The sequence below is a fragment of the Alosa pseudoharengus genome, unplaced genomic scaffold (assembly GCF_046254945.1).
Source record: "Alosa pseudoharengus isolate Yale_2024_CS ecotype anadromous, Long Island Sound unplaced genomic scaffold, YU_APseudo_1.1 YU_APseudo_1.1_scf_12, whole genome shotgun sequence".
Lineage (NCBI taxonomy): Eukaryota > Metazoa > Chordata > Actinopteri > Clupeiformes > Clupeidae > Alosa > Alosa pseudoharengus.
This window is the reverse complement of record NW_027468587.1, coordinates 17,904,115-17,912,163: the sequence shown is the minus strand read 5'-3', so window position 1 is coordinate 17,912,163 and position 8,049 is coordinate 17,904,115.

Below are 8,049 nucleotides of genomic sequence, written 5' to 3'. Positions count from 1 at the left end.
AAGATTCTGGACCGCTTTGGAGTTCATTTCTGGGCCGAACTGGGAGTCTTCGAAGAGGCGAATGATGTTGTTCAGTCTTGGGGTGTCGGAGGTGTGGGCCGGGTCTGGGTGATCATTGTCTGTGTCCCTGGCCCTCTGTGACCCGGCGGCGGATGGCGGTCTTTGGGGAGACTGCGCGCCGAGGCTGGGCGCGCGGGCGGGTGCCAAACGAGACCCCGAACCCGCCAGACTCGGTGACCTTGGCATGAGAGAGCGGGCCGGGCTGGCCTGAAGAGGGGCATTGTGAGGCGCTTGGTCACACACCTTCTTGCACAAGCTGTCCACACTTTGACTCAGCACATTCAAGGTTTCTCTCAGAGAGGCAACTTCGCTCGCTATGTCTGCGTGTTCGGCCTGCGCCCGTTCGTCTATCGCCGCCTTTTTGGCACGCTGCATGAGCCCAGAGAGCCGAGTCCCAGCTTTCCCGTGCACGCTCACCAGGTGTTTGTCCAGACGGACAAGCAGCTTGTGACGGCTGGCGCATCCCGCCAGGGGGCAGCGAAGCTTCCCCCCGAACCTCAGGGGGGTTGTACCTTCCTCGTCCGACGATGTCCCGGGAGCTTCTGACGTCTGCAGTCTGTGTCTGTATTTTCTAGCCTCCTGTGAGATGTGAAAAGCGGTCAGTGTTAAAAGCACCTGGGCACACACACACACACACACACACACTTGTAATAAACATGGATCTCTCAGTGACATACTCTCACCTTCATGGCAGACACTTGGATCAAGAAAGCTTCCATGTTTCAGCCAAACATTTATAGGCCACACCATTAGTTAATTGCCACTGATTAGGGTTAGGTGCCTTGAAGTCGACGGTCGCAGCGCTGACGAAGTCGACGGTGGGGGCTTAAAACACCATCGAGCCTTTGGAATAATAGGGCAAGGTGATTTCAACAGTAGGAGATTCAATATTAACAGTCTAATTAAAGGCCTCACATTTAAAGCCACTTTTCTATGTCTGCAACATGAAAAGGCAGAGACAAGCTGGGTAAAATGTCTCTAATTTGATTTATGCTGCTGGAGTCTTGCAAAAGAGTCATTGAACAGTTGCAGCTCAAATGAGAGCTGTAGTCTATTTCACAGATGTACACAATCAACACACGCTGTGTGATGTCTCTCAGTGTGGCCTCTAAAGTTCAGAAGCAAGGGACAAACTGCATTTCTGGGGCAATGAAGTAGGGCTGTGTATTGGCAAACATGAGCTGATACGGTGTGTATTGTGATATAGGATGGTACTATTCACTATTGCAATACTTAAATCAAAACAATGCATTACAATCTGGTAAAAATTTACTTTTTTTCATAGTGATTCATCCATAGTGATATTTTCGCTGTCCACTTGTGGTCTGAATCACACAAGATGCATTTTGAAATTGTAAACTGGGCCACAGGCTATTTCAGATGCATGATGATGCATGGTAGCAACACAATTGAAAGCGTGAAATTATATTGACAGTTCAGAAACAGCCCACAGCCAGCTTTTAAGAGAAGATGCCACCAATGGTGCTTCACTGAACCAGCTGACTACCCCAAAGTCCTGCTTACCCTTGTTTACATCCTTAAAGCATTCAAACAGACTCATAAGTCTGCCGAATATTTAAGCATTTTATGTCTGGGTTGTAACCTCAAGGTAAGTGTACTTTATCCTGTTTAGAGTTGTAGGTCCTGGATAGAGTTGGAATTATGACCTTGAAAACATGCCATTGCGAAACACCCCATTTCCTGCCTTAGTGGAAGTGATATCCTTTCTAACCCATGGTGTGTTGTAGTTATTGCATTTTACTGCCAGCAACAAGGTTGATGCAAGACATCTTTCTCTGTACCTATTTCTATTTCCTGTCACTGTAATCCATGGCTTACTTTTCACTCACAGCTTGAAGTCAGTCAGTCAGACAGACAGACAGAGAGACAGACAGGCTCACACACCTACATGGCCATTTCCTGGTAAGCAGGAGGAGGCTTGGGCACTCTGTCCTTACTTGTGAGTACCTCTGCTCAAAAGAGAGCGCTAAATTGATCCACTGAACACAATGGAGCCGTGTCTCCACCTACAACAGTTGTCAGTGGTGTTAGCTCTCACTGTTGTCCTATATCCCTCTATTTTACCTCTTGATGTCTATATCCAAATCATGTGGCACAGCATTACTCTTTTCTTTTCTATTTTATTACCTGTTTCTGTAAAGCTGCCTGTTCACCACTGGCGTCCGCTTCGCGCTCTGTGATTTTACTTATGTAGTTACAGCACTAGTAGTAATACACCATTTTGTCATATACCAGAACCATATTTTCATTTGTTTTTCAAAGTCGCAGAGTGTTTTGAAGTGAACCTTTTGTTTTTTTGGGGGGGTAATTTGCAAATGGGAACAAGGTTGGCTGGTAGCCATGGAGACTGCCATTGCGTTGTGTGGCGTTGTACCCATCCTGACTCACATACAGAGCATGATTATTCTTGGCTCATAGAATGCCACATGACCAGTAGCCCATTTTCCTTTTTTCCATATATTTATGATATAATTACCAGTGACCTTCATGAACAGTTCTGCACTTGGATATATATGACTTTAAGAGTACGTCATTGAACATTGAACCACTGAACATTACTCAATGCACAACTTGTTGTTATGCATATGATGTCCTTTTAATTGTGAAAATTGATGATGGGACCTATTTAATGACAACAGTCTCTGATTATCATCATGTTGTAACCACCTGAGAGTATCCACTTCATTACTGTCGCCAGGTTTACAGTATTAACATATTTACCTGACTTAACCAACAATAAAGTCAACTATTTTTCTTTGTTGATTTAGAGCTTCATTCCATATTTAGTTTATTATCTCATGACCAGGCAAATGCCACCAGTCCCCCTACAGCAGATCAAAAACCTAAAACAGCAGGCTAAGAGTCTGGGAATCATCCTTGCTTAGCAAAAACATAACACAGCCTGACTCCTCACATTGTAATAAGCCACCCCCCACCCCAAGCATCTTCTATTTTTTCTCACACACTTCTTATTCTATGTCCTATGCTTGACACAATGTACAGTATTTATGGGATCTTGAATTATCTTAAATACTCCTGATGTACAAATACAAATTTGGTCAAGTCAACATGGCCGTGAGAACGGTCATGATCACATCTGTTTAAGGGAAAAAAGGAGTTCTGTTTGTGCTTTTGCTTCAGCAGGGGATGCTCAGTGTTGCAGTGACATCTACAGGTCATCAGCAGTCAGATACTCATTTTTTCTGCTGCTGGACAATTAGATGAGGGTCTGACCCCGGTATATCAGTGAGACCCATCAGTCCAGACAACGACTAAATGTTATCACCACGGTACAATTTGTGTCATAGAGATTGAATATCGGATGCCTAACCAACAATTTGTCATTAATAATGGATTTTCTGCTTATCTTTAAATAGCTTTGAACATGTTGAGGATTACCAGTAAAGTAGCTTTTTTTACATGCAAATTAGTGGACTTCTGAGGGTGCTGGCTTGATTGGACTGTAAGACACTTAGATGCAATCTGCTTTCAATCATCGGGAAAAGCAGGAAAAGCAACATTTTCACAGCCTCTGTCACTCAGAGCCAAGGTGGGAGAGCTACGGGCTGAGAATATCTTGCCGCTATGCCGCATGGTTTACAGATGGGGAGAGCACAGAGCACCCCCTCACCCCCCCCCCTTCCCTCCTCATCACGCTTGTTCATTCTGTCCCCATTATTCCCGCTGTGCTCTCACCCTGGCTATACAGTCAGAGAGATGTTCCCCTGGAGAGTGAGGCACTGGAACATTGTGAAAAAATAAAAATATGACCCTCATGTCACAGACGGAATTGCATTTCACACTGTATGGAAACTTTTTCCCAAGCTCAGTTTCAATTAGATCATCATTTCTGCCATGTCCCCCCACTCACTTAAGGCCAATAAACTTTAAGGAGTCCCAAGAGATTGGCCCCTTTTCAACCCTGAATACTGCTTTGTTTTGCGTTTATGTAACCCCATCTCTCTTTTCCTCTTCCCTGCCTACGTTCAGTCCTCCTCTCTGCCTCATTTATTCCATCTGTACTCCTCATCCTCCTTTCGCTCACATAAAACAGATATATTTTCCCCCATCAACATATCATGCTATATGGAGCTATTAAATTAAACAATTTCCTATCTAAGTGCATGCCTATTACTTGTGACATCATAGCTAAAACTGAAAGAAAAAATGGAGAGAATAGCATTTGGAATGTTCTGAAGGAAGCAGATGACTTGGGCATTACAGCATGTGGTCATTATTGTGGTGCACATTTGGGATGCAATCTAGGAAAACCCACCACATGGTGCAATTTTACCAACTGATTCTGATACCATCCTAGCAACATCCAAGATTTTGGGAGGAATCCTGGATTTTGCTAGGAGACAGTGTCCAGAATGTTGCTATGATGGTATCGGGATCGTAAATTGGTCAAGGATCAAGGATTTTACGCACCATGTGGTGAGTTTTCCTAGATCGCATCACATTTATATATACATTTATTCCCATTTCAGCAGTATGATTTGGCCTGCTCGTGAAAATACAGGAATTACACTACATCATTGCAGGAAACAAAGCTTAATTTGCCTTGCAATAAATTCAAAATACCATTGCCGAGCCTTCTAAAAGTGTTGTGGGCCTAATTCAGTGAAACACCAATAAAGGAAGATGCCTGCTTGAAAAGCCCAGTGAAATGCTCTTGAAGGCTGTTCTGTTGGTGATGTTTTTCACCCACAAATGTTGCTTTGTTAATGGTTTTGTTTTTGACAGTAAATAGGCTTGGTTGATGATTGGTCGCTGTGTAGACGTGGCAAGATTTGAGACATACGTCTCATGTCCCTTATTGGATGCTGTATCTAAAACAGATGTTGGACGGTCTGCAGTAAATCCAGCAAGGATCATTGTGACACTTACAAATACCTACCTGTCTTTTATCAAGGGGCTGATGATCAATAGGATTCCAGTAGAAATCCAGAGCAGAATACAGTCACAGTTTAATTTAATTATTTAAAAAACATGTTATAAAAAAAAATGGAACATTGGAATTGAAGAATATATTACATTGTGATGAGCAACTTTTACATTTTCAAGGGATGGGTCTGTCAATAGCAAAACAATCAAGGATTGTATAACAATACTTACATTAGTAAAGCAAAGTAAGGACTTCGGGTCTATTGCCAACAGCAGCGTCTTAATTTTTCGCTATAGCTTAAGTTTGCCATCTAGTGGTCACAAAGAATATACCACAAACTGTACTGAGCTAAACTCAGTGATAAGTGTCCAAGTGTCTAGTTGGAATCCTAGATGGAATCCTGCTCTCATTCACTTTAAGTGGAGAGGCAAAATACAGTAAAGCATATTATATCACAATGTCACATGCAGGAATAGAGGGAAACACCATAAATAATTCTTTAAATTAACACATTTTGGAGAAGAAGAAAGTTATGACAAATTGAAATACACTAAATATTTGTATGTTTGTACAAAAATGTAATTTGCTTGGGCTTTTTTCCCCCGCCTAAATGTCGTTAGAGTTACCAAGGATTAGACACTGTATTATCTGATAACAACCAATTGCTTATTGCATAGAGCTTTAACACACCCAAAGTGCTTTTACAGTGCAGAACTTCACTAACCACCATGGGTAATGCACGGCAGCCATGATGCGCCAGAATGCTCACCACAGTGAGGGAAAGATTGGATGAATGAATGAGCCAATTACACTGGACTAGGGGACAAGATTGAACGCGCCAAATTGGGAATTTAGCCAGGACACCAGAACCCCTACTCTATGCAACAAGTGCCATGGGATCTTTAATGACCATAGTGAGTCAGGACCTCGGCTTAACATCTCATCCAAAGGACGGCATCTCCTGGCCATTGGGATAAGATGTATGGCCAGAGGGAAGATGCCAACACCACTTCCAGCCGCAACGTCGAAGCCCACTCCACATTAGCTTCAGTAATTCAGCCTAGGCAGGGTATTCGGTCTGAAATGATGAGGCCTCTGCTAGCAGTGAACTATCATATGTATGCTATACCTAACTAAGACTAACTAAGAAAATCAATGTGAAAGAAAGCTCTTTTCAACACAGTTTCTTCTATGAATATTATCAAATAATGGGCAATTGGAAGTTTTTTACAAAAACAAGTTAATACAGTATAAAGCCATATATATATGTGTGTGTGTGTGTGTGTGTGGCATGATTTAAAAATTATTTATTTAGGTAATAAACATTTAGAGCCCCAATTTGCCAAAAGCACCAAGTCAGCAGGATATCTCATGCATGATCTAGGGGATGTGAGAGCATTGGACTGGCACTAATGTTTGTTCTTAGGATATTCCATTATAAAATTAGCTTTAGTTACACTTCAGACATAATTATAATCTAAAATTTAAATTTAAAGTATTTTTGTTTTCATTGTGATCTGCCACAAAGTCTGAACATTTGAGTATAGAAAAAGTATGGAATTTTGATACATAAAATGTGTAGGAACCCTTAGTCAATTTTATTTGGCAGACACTTTTATCTAAAGCAACACAGAATTGCAACGGCGGCTTGGATATTTATAAACAGTGTGAGTGATTGTCAGGCTGTGACTTTACCACTGCTCACGCCCACATTACCATATCAAGAGGTCAAACAAAATTCACTTGCAAAGTGTCTTTTCATGATTTCTTTAGAATTTTTAATCCATGCCGAACTTTACACATGACACTGCACTCACCTGAGTCATCAGCAATACACAGTATGAAGTCAGTTGGATGAACGCTTTCAGGTGTGCAAAGAACAAACACACACAGGCTGACAGAAATGTCTTACTTAATACATCATTAATCTTAATGTATGTATTATTTCAGTATTTGTATCATGCCATGGAAGCCATGCCAGACATTTTATGAACTGGTTGTGCTGCAATTTGTGTGTATGTTATACTCTGTAAGGTCTAGCTATTAACATTACAAAATGTTGATAATGAATATAAATGTCACCCTCTACATTGAAATTTTGGAAAAATATCACAGGAAGTATTAAATGTAAAGTCAAAAGTATTTTCTTACTAATTTATTTTTTTTAACGTTTATATGTGAAGTAGACTACAACATATTTATGCATAATATATTATGCTCAAATATAGTTTTAAGGTCCAAAAAACAGATCAAACGTTTTTTGTAGTTATGACAAATAGCTGCAGTATCGGGCATGGAGGGAATATTTGTAGATTACAGACTTGAGTGCCCTTGACTTCCCCACATCCACCTAAGGTCAAAATTCATGGGTCCACTGAACTTTTGGTGCAAATCACTGGCAACTTTAATTGAATAAATATGTATCTTTTCTTCTGTTGAACAAAGTTTAATTAACAAATACAGTCCTTAGGGGTAAAACAAAGGACAAGGAGCGGGAGAAAAACTTTCCTGACATATTTAATGAACAGAAACGATGCACAACCATCTTCCTTAGATTATGTAGCAATCACTTTTTCCTCCTCTTTATTTTTTAGGGGCTCTTACCCATCCTGCTTAGCATTCTGCTGGCTACCCCTGAGAGAAGGTGGCACGCTTGGCTGCCCCTTTTATCGCTCACCCCCCTGGCTGGCTGGGCATCCTTCTGAAGAACATACTGCCAGGGCCCATGCTGATGACATCATCTGAGCTGTCAGTCTAATCATGGGTAGCCCTTCAGGGTGAGCGGTGTCATGCACTGTTGCACACCAATATCCCAATCCGTCCATTCTGACCCCCCTGCTTCCCCCACAACTCAATTGCAATACAAGACCTCCCAGACAGTGCAGTCTTTTTTTTTTTTCACACATTGCGTCTCTGATGACTTCATCTTAATCACATCCTATTCCATTTTCTGTTATCTCTAGGTTCCCACGCTACGCTGCCCTATGCCCACAGACACCAGACATTTGAATGCATATCTGGTCTTGCTTGTGTGTGTTCTCATTGCTCTGACAACCCCCAGAAAGGTTGATGCTTTAGTG